Genomic DNA, 17,071 nt, shown 5'->3' on the forward strand with positions numbered 1-17,071 from the left:
CACGTGTATTTAGGAGGCGCGTTTATAGTACTAAAACTTCGTGTGTGTAGAATCCTCGGGGGAAACAAAATGCTGGAAAAGAAAAATAAACTCGCTTTTTTGGCGCGGGAGGAAAAACATAAGCAAACTGCCGGATTCACGCTACTACTGACTGTTGGCGATACAAAAAACTTGAAAGCTTTTTAGAGACGAATACCCTAAAGTATATGCATCAGTTCCGAGCATGCGCGGTACGGAATGTATGGAACAGCGTACAACACCGTGGTTTGTTTTCTTTTCTCCGCCGTATCATAGAAAATATCAAGTTTTTATTCTCTAGCATTATTTCTTCTTCTTCGCTAAAAAAAACCGTCATTCAATAATCTTTAGTATGATGAATGCACCACCTAAAACTGCCTATGTAAAAAAAAAAAGTGTTTTCTCGTAATTACTTTTTTTTTAGTTTATTTTTACATATTGTTTTATATTACGCCCGATTATCGCTCGGGAACACCCTGTAGAACAGCCCCTCCATCTGTCCCCCCCCCCCCCCCCCCTAGCACATTCCTTTTTCTTCTTATTCAAAGGCGTGACGATGACGTAATCAAAGTTCCCCATGCTTATCGCCTTCGTCGGCTGTGTCTCTCAGATTATGTTATTCGCTCCATAATCATCCTTCATTTTAAGAGTAGTGTGCGTCGCCCTCTTTTTTTTTTTTTTTTTGCATTTTACAGTTTGTGTGCAACGTCAACAAGGAAAAAGTGCGCAAAAAGATAGCTCCGAAAGCTACAATCTTCTTTATCTCTTTTTTTTTTTTTGGACGTGCACTTTTGTAAATCGAATCTAAGTCCTGCTTAAATCACATTCTAAAGTTCAGTCAATCTGGCATTTGATTTCAACAGCCCTACCCAGGACATATGAAAACGCTCGAAAAACGATTTCACCACCTATAACGCAACACGGTGTTAAGAAGAGGAGATAAAAAGAATAATGTCCTATAAAAAATAAAAAAATAAAACTGAGGTTTTTTTAGATCAAGTTCTGAACTAACTTTTCTTGCGACAAAATATTTCATTTATAAATGTTATTTTCCACTTGCGCAACTTATGTGCTTTCTTCGCAACGTCATTAGCTGGTCATTCTGTCGGTGTAATCTAAATTCTAGACTCCCAACAGAAATAAATCGTTAAATCTTTTTTTCTTTTTTCGAGCGAAGACGGAATTTACCTTAAACGATGCTGCAGTTGCCGGGCATATCTACTTAGAGAAGTGAAACGTTCTCCAAAAACTTGTACACCCTACATGTTTTAGGCACACCGATGTGAAAACAGGGACACAGCTGCTCATCTGTGACCGCTTCACATTCTCAAAGTGCTCGCCTATCGGCCAGTACACGAAGGTGCACGCTAGAGTAAACGATACAGTTTTTGCTAGTACCGTTGACAAATGGGCTAGTTGGCAGTCCATTCTAACGGGTGACAAACAGCGCAGGAACACGGACAGATCACAAAGACGGAAGAGCGGAAGACAGCGCCGTGTTTGTCTTCCGTCTTCTACTCTGTCCGCGTTCCTGCGCTGTTTGTTACACACATTCTCAATAAAATTAACAGAATGGGGATTACTTCATGTCGCGCAAGCTGGTCCCATTCCAAGAACGTGACGTAGAGACACGCGTCGTCTCGTTCGAATTCGATACACCCGTTTTCACTCGGGTTCCTCTTAATCTCAATTACACGAGGATAGATAAAGCAATATCGCCGAGCAACGTTGTCACGAATCCGGACACGCAGCTGTGCCATCGCGGTTTGTTTCCCCCTCAATGCTTCCGAAATTGCGGAGTAGAGATGGCCCAACATCGTCAAGAACTTCCGTCAGCGCTATACCTCGTTCATCCCTACTCCGACGGTGTTTCGGAGCTATGCTTTCGCCGGACCAATCAGCCGCCTCTTTTCCATCAGCTGACCCCGCCTTCTGCGCGCGTGTATGGACAAGAGCCCGATCACGTGGTTAGGAATCGGCGCGCGATTCGTCCAACGCGCTCGTAGCTGCCACCGCACTGTCAGCTTAGAAGTGAATGGAGTCCAGCCAGGCAGCTGCGTCGTCAAAGAGAATCCGATTTGGGAGAAAATAGATGAGCGTTCTCGTGATTTAGCAACAACGACGCCCACCCCGCGTCACTGGGTACGGCAGCTGCGAACTCACGTCTTTATTGAAGAGGAAGGGAGACGGTCGAGCTGCCATTTTTGGTTGGCAGCTCCCGTTTTCGCTCGAGTCGTTCAGCCTTCTCTTCCCCGCGTAGAGGCTTAGGCTGTTCCACGTTCGTCGAAACTGAGACATTATTAGAGCTACAGGCATCAAAACGGATTTGCTAGTTGCGTAAACGTAACAGAATGCAAACAGTATTACGGACAAGGACTATATTTCGTTTCGCATTAGTGAGTTTCAGTATTGCGTATACAGGAGCGAAAGCGAGCGATGTGTTTTGGCGTTAGCGTTGCGTACTGAGAGTGCGCGGAGCCACATACTGCGTTTTAGATCGGCGCGTTGCGACGACGCGCATGCGCAGCGTGGACCACGCGACACTAGCGCACAGCGCTCGCGTTTGCTCCTATACGCAATACGAAAACTCTCTATTATAGCGTTTTAGTATCGCGCGTAGGAGCAAAACGCAAACGATGCGTTAGCGTTACGCGCGCTCCCCGCTGCGCACGCACGTCGTCGTCGTCATACGCCGATTTAAGACAGCAGACCGGCTCCGCGCACGCGCGGTGTGCAAAACGTAACGCAAGCGCGCGGCGATTGCGTTTGCTCGTATTGGCGAGGAGATGGAACTTTTACATTAAAGAGCGTTACGTCCAGCTGTTTCTTTTTTCTTCTTTTTAAGAGTTTTGTGTTCTTTAACACAACGGCACGTGTGCTGGACTCCTTACTTCACATTTCTTGATCCCGAGCGTGGTCCAAAAACTAATAACAACTCGTGCCCAATTTCTTTTTTTTTTTTTTGCAGTGGAGCTGTTAAGGGCTAGTTTCCCCAGGATCGTGTCCGTGTATGTCGACACAAATTTACCTGGACAGCTACCGCCATCTGTAAGCGACGGCGGCAAGCACACGACCAGTATGGTTTCCGCCGTCGCTCATAGATGGCGCCAACCTTTCCAGGCTCCAGCTATAATAGAAGAATGGATACTTGGGCGCGTTGGTGGGAATTCATCGTAGGAAACAGCGCGAAAAACAAACGACGGTGAAGAAGCACACAGTGTATCGAGTACAGCTTCGCTAGTCTTCCTTCTTCACGAGAGTGGAAAGGCTGTTTGGTTTTTTGTCCACGTTTGGGTTTTGCCGATTGGACACGATCCAAGCGCCGATGCAACGTTCGTCTACCTGGATCGAACGCCTGCGTCATACCCACAAACAAACAATCGTGGTTGCTCTTGTCTCCATCGGTGTACTAAGTTCTTAATTCAGCCACCGTAGGCGTGACTATTGGATCTCCTTCCCAATACGTAATACAAAAAAAGAAACTACTCACAATTAACTCCTCTCGCAGCCGACGTACACGCTACAAAATGCGATCGAGCCAAGAAAACATCGCCGAAAGTGCTTCGTCACGGCGTTCCTCGTCTTTGTGCGTTTGCTAAACCGCACATGCACATACACACAAACAAAACAAAAATCGCCGGATTACGCCTGCGTCCCCCGTATCATGATTGCTTTAGCCGATAATATCGCAAACGTGTAAAGACGACCAGCCCCATGACAAAGCATTCTTTGCGCTTCGTGGCTTACTTCATCGTATCGTAACACGTGGGCTGCAGTCGGACATTCATGTGAAACGGAGTATATGATTATATAGACCAACTCAACTCTTTGACGTGACGCCACTGCGGTGGAGCTGCTGTCGGTAGTGCGCATGCGCAGAGGCTTCGCTGGTTCCGACTTTGGTTTCTGAGCACGCGCAGTACCCATACCATGGTGTGGGCCAAGTGGGCGTCTTTGTAAACACTGTTTTAGTCTATCGTCTCCGTCGTTGTAAACGCGTCACTCACTATCCATCGAGAGCGTCCGACAGATGCGACGCCAAAAAAACGTAAAACGTGTTTGTCCCTTGTCCCTCTTGTTCCCCTTCTCCAGGGATTATTTTCATCATTATTGTCCAGCTCGCTTGCCCCTTTGCATTCAATTGCATTATACGTAAAACGTGATGAGGAACATTTGCCACTCACAAACTTGGCTACTCGAAACCATAGTCACCTTGTTCGTTCATTATGCGACAGACGAAGTGTTTCGCTTTAGCTAGGATGACAGAATTATGTGCGGGCATGCCTCAAACACGTTCGAGAGTTTTTTTTTTTTTTTTTTTGCTTTACACATGTGTACATTTTGACCCTCTCTGCGGACAGTTTTTGTACGTTCAATGTGACAGCGGCGTCATTCGAGCAAGACACACGCGTCAAACAGTGGAGAGTTTTAGGGAACCATCTTTGCACATCGGATACGGTATACAATGTGCCCTCCGGTACGAACTGCGCATGCGCAACCGCAGAAGACTCGCATATGTTCAGTTCGTACCGGAGAACCCATCCTACCGTATCGGATGTGCAAAACCGGTTCCCTAAAACTCTCTAGTGTCTGCAGACTCTCCTTTGTACGATGTGGTAGCAGCGTTGAGTCAATGTTGAGCGCGGCCTTAGAGAACCTAGCTGTGTGCCACTTTGGTGGAAAGCGTTCCGTGCCCCCTTTACTTTGGCATCCAAACCCGTACTCGAGTCAAGGCTCGGCGTCGTGCGGAAGGGGAGAAAAATGAAGAGTGGAACGGCGATACTGTTATCGGGCCCCCGTTCGTACCGCCTAGTCATTCGCTTCTCGTGCTCTTCCTGCCAGTAAGCTAGGAAGTGGATGCTTCTTCAAGCTCTCGAGCAGTACGGTCGCAGGAATCATGAGCTCCGTCGGAGCGGCTACAGCGATCCTCGATGGCCGTGGAACTTCTGTGTTTGGTTCTTCATCGTCATCTACTGGGGACTACAAGGTAGTTTTGCCTTCGATGCCATCCAGGGAGACCGTTATGAACCCTGTTATTTTTCACTGTGACTTGAAGGGACGGCATCAAATATTTCCGCCAGGAACTGAAGCGAACCGCCGCCTTGCCCGACATTGTCTCGCTGGGTGCGTTCCAAATGAATCATGTGGGGCTGGTGACACTGCGCACACCGGAAGCAAAAGAACGGCTCCTGAACTACAAAAAGATCATGATGAAAAGCCTTCGCTGCCTCGTCATTGGTCCTGGTTCTACCGAGATCCGTCTACGCATCCACTGGGTGCCATTCCACGTAGCGGACGACGCGGTTTGGAAGCTTTTCGAGCCATACGGGAAAGTGAGCGAAGTTGGACGCGAGAAGTGGCGCGTCAGCGGTTTTGAGGGCATTAAATCTACCACTCAATTCGTACGCATGGCTTTGAAGAAGAACACCACGCTTGACGGGATGCCCCATCAACTCCGTCTTCTAGGTGCGAATACCCTCATCGACATCCCGGGAAGAGCGCCGGTCTGCTTGCGGTGCAAGCGCTCCGCGCACATTAGGGGCGACTGTCGCGTGCCGAAATGCTCGGAGTGCTCCCGTTTCGGGCACGGAAGAGGAGAATGCTTACGTACGCTGGCGTCAGCGGCGAAGCTGTGACGGACGAGCCGCCCCAGTTCAGCATGGAGCCGGAGGACGCCGAACTTGCGGCGGGTGCTCTCAAAAATGACTCCCCACCGGTCATCGAGCAGCCAAAGCAACCTCCCGGAGCTGACGACAACGGCGGCAAGAAGACTGCAGCAAACGCCCCGATGCCGGAAGGTGCGACGCCCTCACCTGTGGCGACGTCGCCTGAGGCCAGTGCGGCTCTGCCCTCTGCCGACCTCCTGCCGACCGAGAAATACCACGAAGGCGTCGTCGACAGCATCGACGAGAACACGGACTTTACCAAGCGTGGGCTAGACGAGACGACTCCGACCGACACGACCCCGAACCCGAACGCGTGGTGGGCAGCGAGCAAGCGGGGCAAGTACAAGCAAATACCGGGCGCCCAATCGGACGAGAGGCGACGATATGACAACAAGTAAGGCGGCAACGCCTGGTCTATGAACTCATGCCCGATTTTCAAGGCAAGTGTACCATCATAGCCCTTCATGAATTGTACACTCGACTCGGCTATTACGGTTGCATCGTTAAATGTCTGAGGCTTCAACATGCGTAAGAAACAATACCAAGTACAACGTTTGTTGGAAAGTCAGAAACCCTATTTCTTTGCGATTCACGAAACCAAGATGACCGAGGAAGTGCAGGTGGCGAATGCACTAAAGCCTTTATTATCTTTGTATGAACTTTGTGTCACACACGCTGTCGGTTTTTCGGGTAGGTGTTCCTTGTTTTTGAAGAGATCGTTTTCCTTGTCTGAGCTAAGTGTGACCGTGGACACCAAAGTCCGTTTTATTATGTGTGATTTTTTGTTTGTATCAGTTCACTGGCGGCTTATCTGTGTATACGCCCCCAGTACATTGAAAGACCGGGTTTCTTTTTTTACTGGCTGGCGCCATTTTGTTGACTGTGATAAAACAGTCGTGTTGTGTGGAGACTTTAATTGCGTCGTTCGGGAGATAGACAGAGGGCCGTCTGTGCAACGCACCGATAGAAGTGCGACGATTTTAGGCAAGCTGCTCGAAGATTTTGTGCTGGTAGACGCGGGGATCGTTAGAAACAAAACACGCGAGATGCGTTTTACCCACTTTCAAGCGTCCTCCGACGCCCCATTAGATAGAATCAACATTTCGGTCTCTGTGGCAGCATTGTTAACAAAGTATCGTGTTAAACCAGTTTTTTTTTTTTTTTTTCGGCCATTGCTTGGTTGCGAGAACGATCGACGACAAAGCACCGCCAAAGGCGAAGTTCGAGTGGAGCTTTGGAAGCTAAACATCATTCTGCTCGACGATGAATATTTTCTCGAGGGTGTAAACACCTTTTTCGAATCGTGTTTTGAAAATGTGTGTGTGTGTTTGGGGGGGGGGGGGGGGGGGATAGCTTTGAGGCGTGGCAGATCGCAACGCAGTAAATAAAGATGCTAGCGATAGAGAGGTCGTCTGTTTTCACCTGCGAAGCGCGTTGCGCCGAGCAAAGTTTAAAGGCCGATCTGCAGGCGCTCTCTAGAGCGGAGTGGGTAAATCCCGGGGTGTGTTTGAAGGATTTAGAAAGCGTTAAGGAGCGGCTAGAATAGCCTCACTGAGACCGTTATCGTGGCGCCGTAGTTCCAGCGCGTACGGAGAAATACCTCCTGGGCGAGCAGCCAACGAAACGGGCCTTGTAACTTCGATGCCAACCTCCCAGGCATCCGCGACATCATATAAGACGATGTCCGGGAGGAGATAAGGAAGCTACTTCCTGCCATCAAGTGTCCGGCCTTTTTTTTTCTTTTTTTGATAGCAGGTTTTGTTTCGGCACAAGTTCGACAGGCATTTCAACCGGATACTTCTGCGAGCGAAGCGGCATCTAACGAACCAAGCTCGACTTACGCCACAATGGCATGACGACCACCACCACCAGCTGCCCGTTAGTATTCAATTCAATGAGACACCCTAACACCGAAGCATTTCCGACATTGGGTGGAGGTCTTCGCTGAACAGACTACACCGAGAAAAACGGGGGTGTTGTAAATGGCCAACCGAAAACTACTTTACTATGATTGCATGAGGCGGACTATGTCTACCGGGATTGCCCGTACCGATGAATTGGCCTGCGAGGGTTTATGCCGAATGACCCTCGACCACGTCTCGAGGGGCGACTGCGGGATATTGAGGACTATCTTCGACGGCCTTTGTTCCTGGTGCCGACAATACCCCGGAGATTCTGATTCGCATCACCTCCGCGGGAGGTAAGCGCGACGAAGCAGGTGAGCGGCAATTCTATTACAGTTGATTTGGTATCGATTGTCGTCCAAGGACAATACCTAATAATTTTCTGACACCAATTATCAGTGTCCACTCTACGAAGCACACAATTACCAACTTAGAGGGAGAATGCCGCTGAGTGACTTGAAGAAATAGAATGGTTGGGCTGTTCTCAAAAGTGGACGCCAAGCATCACCCGACTTTACTTTGCCACACGAGACTTACAAAAGTTGCAATGGCCGAGGGATACAGAAGAAATCGCCATTACGAAATTGAAGTGAAATGGCTTAGATGGCAAACAAACATTGTTGCCAGCGGTGAAGTCAACGGTAAAGCAAAAGGCACAGCCACGTAAGCAATACATACCAGAGCTTGCTGCATCGACGTAGAAAACTATTAGGAAAGTTTGCGGATTAGAAGTCAGTCCTGCAGCTTCTGTGCATCAGATGTCAGTGGCGGTACATGACGCATGGTTACAAGACGGCATCAGTCAGTCAAAGTTGCCACTCGACCAGTCTGAACACCGACGTGCCAGGAGCGTCATCCGACAACAAGGAGCACAGGTACTACGACTGAACGCCCGACACGAGACTGTTGCAAAGAGAACTCGCTATAGAATCATTCACTAAGAATCAATAATTATGTAATCAAGTGGAAAGAAACATATTTGATACACTAACCAAACAAACATATTTCTGGTTGCCTTTACGCCTTCAGTCTAGACACCAAGCATTGTGCTCACTGCACGTGCTGGACCTTTGGAGGACACTCGAATCTCTGATTCCTCAATAATAAATAATGGGACATGTAATGTCCCATTAATGTATTAAGTAATGAAGACCCATGTAGGCATTGCAGAGAGGATACGTAAAACTACACACATGGTAATAACATCAAAGCACACTCACATCAATGAGCACAGAACGGACCCAGCTGCCAAAAATAAATATTGCACTCGTAAGAAATAATTATTGCTGTAACATGTTAATTGCAGGCGTCCGCTTGCCGCTACGCGTCCGAATGCCACAACGGAACGCACCGCGCTCAAACGCATATGTGCGTAAGGGCCTTGGGGATGAAGCGGTTTATCAATGCTATGACTTAGCTCTGTGGTAACGCCTCTGTTTCGCACGCAGGGCACCCAGGTTCGATTCCCGCGGGCGGCGGGCGGTCCTTTTTGAGGATTTGGCAGCATCGACGGACGCACACCCTGTTAAGCCAACTACAACATCAACAAAAAATTGAGGCTCCAATACACACTGTGAAGGTGGTGGGTCAGTGAAGCTGTGGTATCACCTGCAACGATTGCCTACTGCACTATACGAAATTCCGCCGCCAGTCGCAGCACGCCGCTTCTGGTCGTATTACCGTTTCTTTTCCCTTTGCCGCTGCTAGTATTCACGCTGCTCTTCGGGATTCCTAACTATGCGTGGCCTATTCATCGCGGTACTGCAGCAAGAATGAAATCAGTTGCTATACTCCGTTCAATCTTACGTTTAAGCGCAGCGGACGTTACAAGCCATCGGAGCCAATCAGAGGCCGTGTGAGTGTCACGTGAGCTTAGAGAGGGGGCACAGCGACGCGCGTAAGCGTATCACGGGCCACGTCCACAGAACGGGATTGGCTAGGTAACTCGTAGCATCCGCTGCGTTCGGACGTAAGGTGAAATAGGGTATAGGCGGGTTCTTCTTTTATATATGAAAGGCTAATGACGTCACTCCTCACGTCGCAAGTTGCCGTTGCCACGGCAGCAGGCGCCGTTATCATCTATTATGCGGTTTGCACTTCACACGAAGACTTCGAATGACGTCAACCCCTTTCGAAGCAGCTGCAAACCTAATACTTACCGTAACGCGTGGGAGGGTGTTCCTATTAGTTACACGAGCCTTATCATGCATCATGTGGTTTTGATGCTTGTTTTGTGTTTTTTTTTATTGGAACAGATACTGAGCTGTATGCCGTATGCCTGATTTCAAAGAAGATATGCTGTTTTGCCTTCAATTGTTCGCCGGGAGCTTTTGCTTGCAACGACGACACGAAATTTTCCTTGGCTGGTGGAGGTACACAGCCTCGCTGTAAAAACTACAGCATCAACAGCGGACGTCATTTCTAGGGATTGGAAAGAGGGCATAACAGCTACCGCTGTAATATCTCTTTCCCTGCTGTCTCCCGAATTGTTCTGAAGGCACAGCTTCCCGATTGCGAACGCGAAGCAAACTCGTCCCCGTTCGCGGTGGTTTAACTGAAGTTGGGCTTCCCCTTTGTTACACTCCCCTTGTGGGAAAGCCATCTGTTACGAATAATATCTCGACATTTGTTCGACGGTGACGGGGTTCGCCTACGACAGGTGGCGAATACTGGAGCCCAGGAGCCCTGGACTCATCAAAAGCGCAAAGTCGGGGCCGAAGTTTACGGGGTATGCCGATTGAACTTTCGTGAGGATGACGCCGCACTTTTTTCGCCCTAGTCGAATCGGCGCACTCGGCGAACTTGCGAACCTAACTTCGTGTTTGACGAGTTCACTCAGACAGTCTCAATATATTGTTCTCGTATGCCAAGCTCAATAACAGGGGTGTCCAGGCTGACCGGGCCTAAGAGCCGCGAACAGAACCACGGAACTTCCAAGAGCCGCGAAAGGGGGGGGGGGGGGCGGCAAACTTTTGTGTAGAACAATAAACAAAACTTGAACCACTTTCAATCTATCCGAGTCAAAAACATTCCAACTGTACGTAAGGTAGAAGTAGCACAAGACTACCAAACCGCAACCTGTCTTTCTATTTAAAACGCGTTCTATTTCTCTTTTTTGGGAAATTGCTCGTGTGACCGTGAGGGAGGCGGGGAAGTGTAAAGGAAAAGAGGAAGGGAGGGAGCCCCTAACCGCTCTTTTAACACGCGAAAAGCCTCAGCTTGGCCACCCCAACTCACTAATGTTGACACGTGTATTTTATTTTTTTATTTATGGTTTGTTACGGCTTATGTGTAAATCCTTCCGTGTCAACGTGTCAGCTCAAGAAAGAGCAGCCTCACAAACGATAACGGTCACCGGAGAGGCTGAAATGCAAGCAAGCGCTCCTGCATACTAAGAATCAAACCTAAGCGCGCGCGCTGTTTGCGTCTAGCACACAGCCAAACGAAAGCCTAGTCCGCAGGTTGCAAACCAATCTGGCGGCCGTAGGCTGATAACTTTGAAGAAACATTGCAATGAACACTTTAAATAAACACTGTTCTGAAATTTTACTAGTGTACTTTATTATTTTGTGTAATTAACCGAAATCTTAAAACGTTCGTTGTTTTTTTAACTATAGGTTAATTTTGCATTTAGTTTTTGACATCCTAAGATTGGGCAAATTTTACCCTTCGGCAGATATATCTCTGGTTCATTTTACAAAACGACGGAATCATATCCTAGCTCAATGACACCTCAACTGTGTCATTGTTATGAAAAATTGGTGTACCGAAGTTTAAAATTGCTACCGTTTTTTTTTTTTTTTTTGTAGAAATACTGCCGGGGGAGAATGAAAAGGCGTACTCTATTACGGCCTCCATAAAAAAAAAAAGTCGTGCCATCCCCCCCCCCCCCCCCCCCCCCGCCCTTAGCTCGAATTGCAGGAATTTACGAACTAGTTAGGTATAGAAGTATTGAGACCTCTCCCGGGATTTGCGCAGAACCTCTCTTAATCGTCTCCTACTCAACAAACAAGTTTGCATGAACAAACATTTATTTATCGCGACCCAAACTTATTTCAGTCAGCGCACTGAGTTATTTCATACGAGTACATTGGCACACACAGATAATCAGGGGTATCAAAACAGCGGCTCAGTTTAGATTCACGCAGTACTGAAATGGGTGGCGTAATCCTGCCCCCACGGAGCAAAAAAAAAAATAATAATTCCATTTTTTTTAAGCGAGAGCAAAAGCCGTAAGGAATGCCTCTGTCTAACCCAGCCGGGGTAGGACAAACCAATTCATCCAGTTTCTGTTGACATTAAATTTCCAGGCTTTGTGTTATCATGAAGAAATGCAATCATTACAATCTGCCGAAATTAAATCGAGGCAGAGAGTCGGTTTTACGCAAAAAAAGCGTGGTAGCATAGAGTTTCACCTGCAAAAGTCAAGCAAATATAGTTTTTTGTTCCCAAACATTTCCTGAGTTGTCGTCGTAGATAGCAATAATTGAACAAACAAAGCCTGTTATTGGTTGTAACTAAATACATTGAAAGATTCGTGAAAATATTTAACGCGTAAACATAAACATAAAGCGCGCAGCTAGCACGCGGGTTCGCATATTGTATTTGAATAGCGAAAAGCCTAGGGTGAACGCAAAAATAAACTTTTTCTTAATGACCGCGGTGTAACAGGTGGTACCGTGGACGACTGGTTACATCTTTTGTGAGTAGTAGACATATACACAAAGGTTATGCTCTCTGAATTAATATTTTCATTTCCACTCTGTTCTTAAAAATAAAAAAATAAAATATTATTCGTTTTGTTTTATTTTTTGAAATCACATTTTTACATGTCATCATAATCTAAAAGACTAAAACAAATGGCCAATGTTATTATTTGTCTTTATTGTTTACGCAAGAGGCCATCAATTTTGCGATGCCATGACAGGATGTGTACACTTCATTTCCGCTGACTAAACCTCAGTACAAAAAAAATAACTTTACCTGGACGCAGCGGATGATGCAAATTAAGAAGTAGCGAACACATATCATTCCTGTCAGCATATCCTAAGGTCGCCATCTGTCTATATTATACACCGGTAAACACGCCGGAATTTCCATGGCGCAGTAAAAACACTTTATTAAACCGATTAATTAACCAGAATGGTAAAAGACAGCAAACTGGAGATGCCCAATTTTAATATCGACTTGCCGAAACCGTCTAGCTATAGACCACACTGGTTTTGGGTTTTTTGTCAGCCAAACACTTTTAAAAAAAGTGCTAGTAGAAAATAGAATTTTAGACTCATTTTTTCCCTTTTTTCTGTACAATTAACATCTACACATTGTATGTCGCCGCTTTTGATCAAATTTAGAAGTCACGTTTCACATACAATTGCTTTTAATAGCACAAGTTGAGGTCCCTCTCATATCGAAATTCCTTCTAATCCGTCCTTCTAATATACCGGCCTATAAACACGCGGGCTTCATCGCGCAGTAAGGAGACCAGTTCACTGAGACGATTAATTAACGAGAATGGTTAGAGACAGAAAACCGAAGACGCTCGAGTTTTAATATCGACTTACCAAAACCGTCTCGCTGATACACGACACTGGTTTCGAGCTTTCATGTCCGTCAAAGAATTTTTTTTTTAAGTAGAAAATAGAGACAGGTGGGCTCACTTTTGCCACTATATACACTTCCATATAATAAATTTGACTTCACCCGTTGTATCTCGCCGCCTTTCGATGAAAGGAAGAAGTCACGTAGCCCAGAAACTTGCTTCTAGCAGCACCTGTTAAGGTCCTTCTAATATATGAAGTCCTTCTAAACCGTCCTTTTAATATACCGGCCGCTAAGCACGTGGGTCTCTTCATTGCGCAGTAAAGACACCGATTCACTGAGCCGATTAATTAATGAGAATGGTTAGAGACACAGAGCCCAAAAAAATCGTGTTTTAATATCGACTTGCTGAAACCGTCTTGCTAATTTAGACGACGCTAGTCTGAACTTCCGTGTCACCCAAAAGAATTTTGAAGAACCAGATAAAAAATAAAGATACACGAGCTCTCTTCAGTGCCACTGTCTAAACTTCCATGGAACAAATTTGACACTTCTACACGGTGCATCTCGCCGCTTTCGATCAAGTTAGAAAGTTAGGCAACGCGTAAAATTTATTTTTACCAGGAAGAAAAAATGCCATGTTTTAAAAAATCAAATAAATCATATTCATTCGATTTTAATTAATTTAACTAGAAAATAGTGGTTCTTTACCACTCGATGTATTTGTCAAGTGGAAGATTGATTTATCAATTCGCCCGATCACTGACAACACGCGCGCTATCAGATCGAGCTCGCAAGAAAACAAAATTCGAGAATGCATGTTGATGTCGTGCGCAAGGGGGTTCAATATTAGGAACTTAGAGAGCCTTACTTTTTTTTTTTTTTAGTTCGTCACCGATTGTAGTTTTTATACCCATTCGGCGACTCGCGAGTTTCGAACATACACGCGCAGCCGATGAAAGGTGGGAGGCACTGAACGTGCGTTAAAAACCTGTGGCATTCGAAACAACAACAAAAAAAAAGATCTACCGTTTTTGTTGTGTTTTTTTATGACTACATAAATTTGAGAAAACTAAAGGAGTAGAAAATAGAGACGAGCAGACTCACAGGGCGATGCGACGGAACAGCGCCGGCACCACGCGCTCCGCTCGAAATCCAGAGCGCGTATGAAACTGACCGCGCGCTGGGCGCCGAAGCCCGCGGGGGCGCCGGGAGCTGTTGATAGGTGGCGCTGCTGGGCGGACTCTGGGACGCCGATGGAAGGGAGAAAAAACGCGTGTCTGACTTTTTTTCTTCTTTTTTCTTTTAGCATTTTGAGTTAAGGCGGTGAGAAACTGAGGATGGAGAGCGCGGGAGGCTCCAGAACCCCCAGCTCTGATTGGGATGAATACTGGGTAGACGCGAGTGTTAGCTGCTTTTGTCTTTTACTTATGGTTTCGTGTTTTCGGATGAATTCGATAATATCCACAAAAAAAAAAAAAAACACTCGCCGGTAAATTTTTTTTAATTCGAATTTATCAACTAAAGAATCCGAATACGGAGGTTATGATGACCAAAAAAAAAAAAAAAGAGGCAATTTTCTGCAATTAAGTTTGATTATCACAGCAGAGGTTCAGCGGTCATCAGGAGAGGCCTCCGCAGATTTCTGCCAAATTTCGTAATATTGACAAAAGAAGGTTCATCGTTTATTCCGTCAAGGTTCGTTCAGAACAGCGAAGCACTGTAATTCTGGGTCAGGGAAAACGCCAGTGTTTTGATTTTCGTATTGGATTTCTTAAAGGAAAGTAGGGTTGTGATTTTATAACCGTGCAAGTTGTGAACTCTTAGATTTCATGCGAGAGGAGGGGAAAAGCTGAGTCTTCTATTTCACCACTCCAGCCCGGGCAGCCTCAGGGAGAAGCGGTAGAATAGGACGAAAATAAAACAAGCTTTTTCACGTACGTGAAGGAGTTCAGTCATTTTTAGGCTCCTTTACGCGTTTTTGTTTTGTTTTTTTGCGGGACAGTTAGTGATATTAATGGCACAGGCGCCAATGCCATGTGGTACACGCAAGATTTAATATATATATATATATATATATATATATATATATATATATATATATAATAAATTCAGAAATCACTTTCTCCACTCTTTCCCTTCGATATATATATCGGAAGGGAAGAGGGGAGAAAGTCACGCGAACGATAGATATATACACGGTTTTTTTTTTGTTTTTTTTTTTAAGTTTAACAAGTTTAACAGATTTGTTTCAAAAATCCGGGAAAGTTCCATTTATGCCGCTTGTAAAGTTGAGTTATACGGCCAGGGGGACATTATGTTGGTGGCTAACCTTTGCGATAAGTCAGCTCATTAATTAAAGTTCGTTCATTAACTTTTTAATTAATGAAAATAGATATGTGGTTCTAATTAGAAACTTGCAGAGCGTCATCGAAAAACACTAGATCAGTCATTTTCAGAAAGACTTTGAGCGCGTGAGAAGCGTAGTAGTGCACTAAGGTTACCACTCGTGGAGCACGTACAAAGCTATACTTCGTTTCAGCTTCGGTCCGAGCGCGGCCGATGTTATGAGCCGAAGGGCCAATCAAACAGCGAAAGAGGCACAACGTCATGGCGTGCTCTCTGCAGTTGATAGGACCACCGGTATTCGCCGTCTCTCTGTGCGCGCTCCTCCGCCGGCTAGTCTTATCAAGCGTAGAGAGCACGCCATGACGCTGAGCTTTTGGCGGTGTTTGATTGGCCCTTCGGCTTAGAGTGCCTTCATACACACGCGCACTTTTGCTTGAGTGGTGACATCTCAGCCATTTTTCCACCCAGTCGTTTTTTTATGCATTTTGAAGTGCGCGCATCCGGTGTCAGTCACCTCGAGCGCGTAGCTTTGGCTAACGCATAGACGCCATTTTACCGCCCCAGTCACGCACCGAGCGCTCGAGAGCGTCACGCGCTGACACATCCAGGGCAACAATGGATGTCTTCACCCTGAGACAGACAGACATGTAGGCACCCTACTTCGGCTCATAACATCGGCCGCGCTCGGACCGAAGCTGAAACGAAGTATAGCGGTTGAGGTAAGGTGCCCGCGCGAGTTTTCCGTCTCTTATCTAGCCCCAGCCTTGTACCTGCTCCACCAGTGGTAACTTTAGTGCGCTACTACTCTTCTCACGCGGTCACAGTCTTTCTGAAAATGACTGATTTAGTGGTTCTCGATGACGCTCAGCAAGTTTCTTATTGGAACCATATATCTGTTTTCATTAATTAAAAAGTTAATGAACGAATCTTAATTAATTAGCCGATTGATGATTACCCCCATATACCATATCCCCCTGGCCGTATAACTCACCTGCACAAACTGCATTAGTGTAACTTTCACTGCTTTTGCAAACAAATCTGTGAAGTTTTTAAAAACACTAGCGTGAACGGCGCCGCCCGTCGGCACCGCCGGGCGGCACCGCCGTCCGGCGTCCCAACGCGAGGAGTCCACATTGGCCAACGAGGTAGAGCGGCTTAGAGCGATAAACCGGGGTTCCGGTCTGCACTCGAAAGTGACCCCTATAAGGCGACTGCCATTGTACGCAAATTTGACTACTCGTCACATGACCAAACCAAATACGTGATGTCACAGAAAAGATGGCAGCGCCCATGCGGCGGCTGGCCCCAGCTGGGCCGGAGCTTGTCGGAGTCTTTGTTGGTTGTCGTTCGTCTCGGCGAGTTGATTTCAGACGCGGAAGCCGTCATATGAGGCCGGTTGAAAGCGACTTCAGAGTTCAGCGTGGTGTCTGACGTAGGTATAACGTGAACACACGGAGGAACGGTGTGCATTTCGCTGTTAACGAACGGGAATATTGCCACTGAAGAATCTGCCCTACGTTGCTCGGACCTCGAATGGATTCGGATACCGCTAGGATAAAATTTAAGGCGACGTTACTGCTCCGGTTGACCATC

At 46.6% G+C, this 17,071-nt stretch overlaps 1 pseudogene; it reads right to left on the bottom strand.

Moving 5' to 3' along the window:
- LOC115320107 overlaps positions 1-2,220 on the bottom strand; it is a 92,416-nt pseudogene extending 90,196 nt beyond the window's left edge.
- Between the last annotated feature and the right edge of the window lie 14,851 nt (positions 2,221-17,071).

This window comes from Ixodes scapularis, unplaced genomic scaffold, assembly GCF_016920785.2.
Source record: "Ixodes scapularis isolate PalLabHiFi unplaced genomic scaffold, ASM1692078v2 PGA_scaffold12__126_contigs__length_90152505, whole genome shotgun sequence".
NCBI classification, from domain to species: Eukaryota; Metazoa; Arthropoda; class Arachnida; order Ixodida; family Ixodidae; genus Ixodes; species Ixodes scapularis.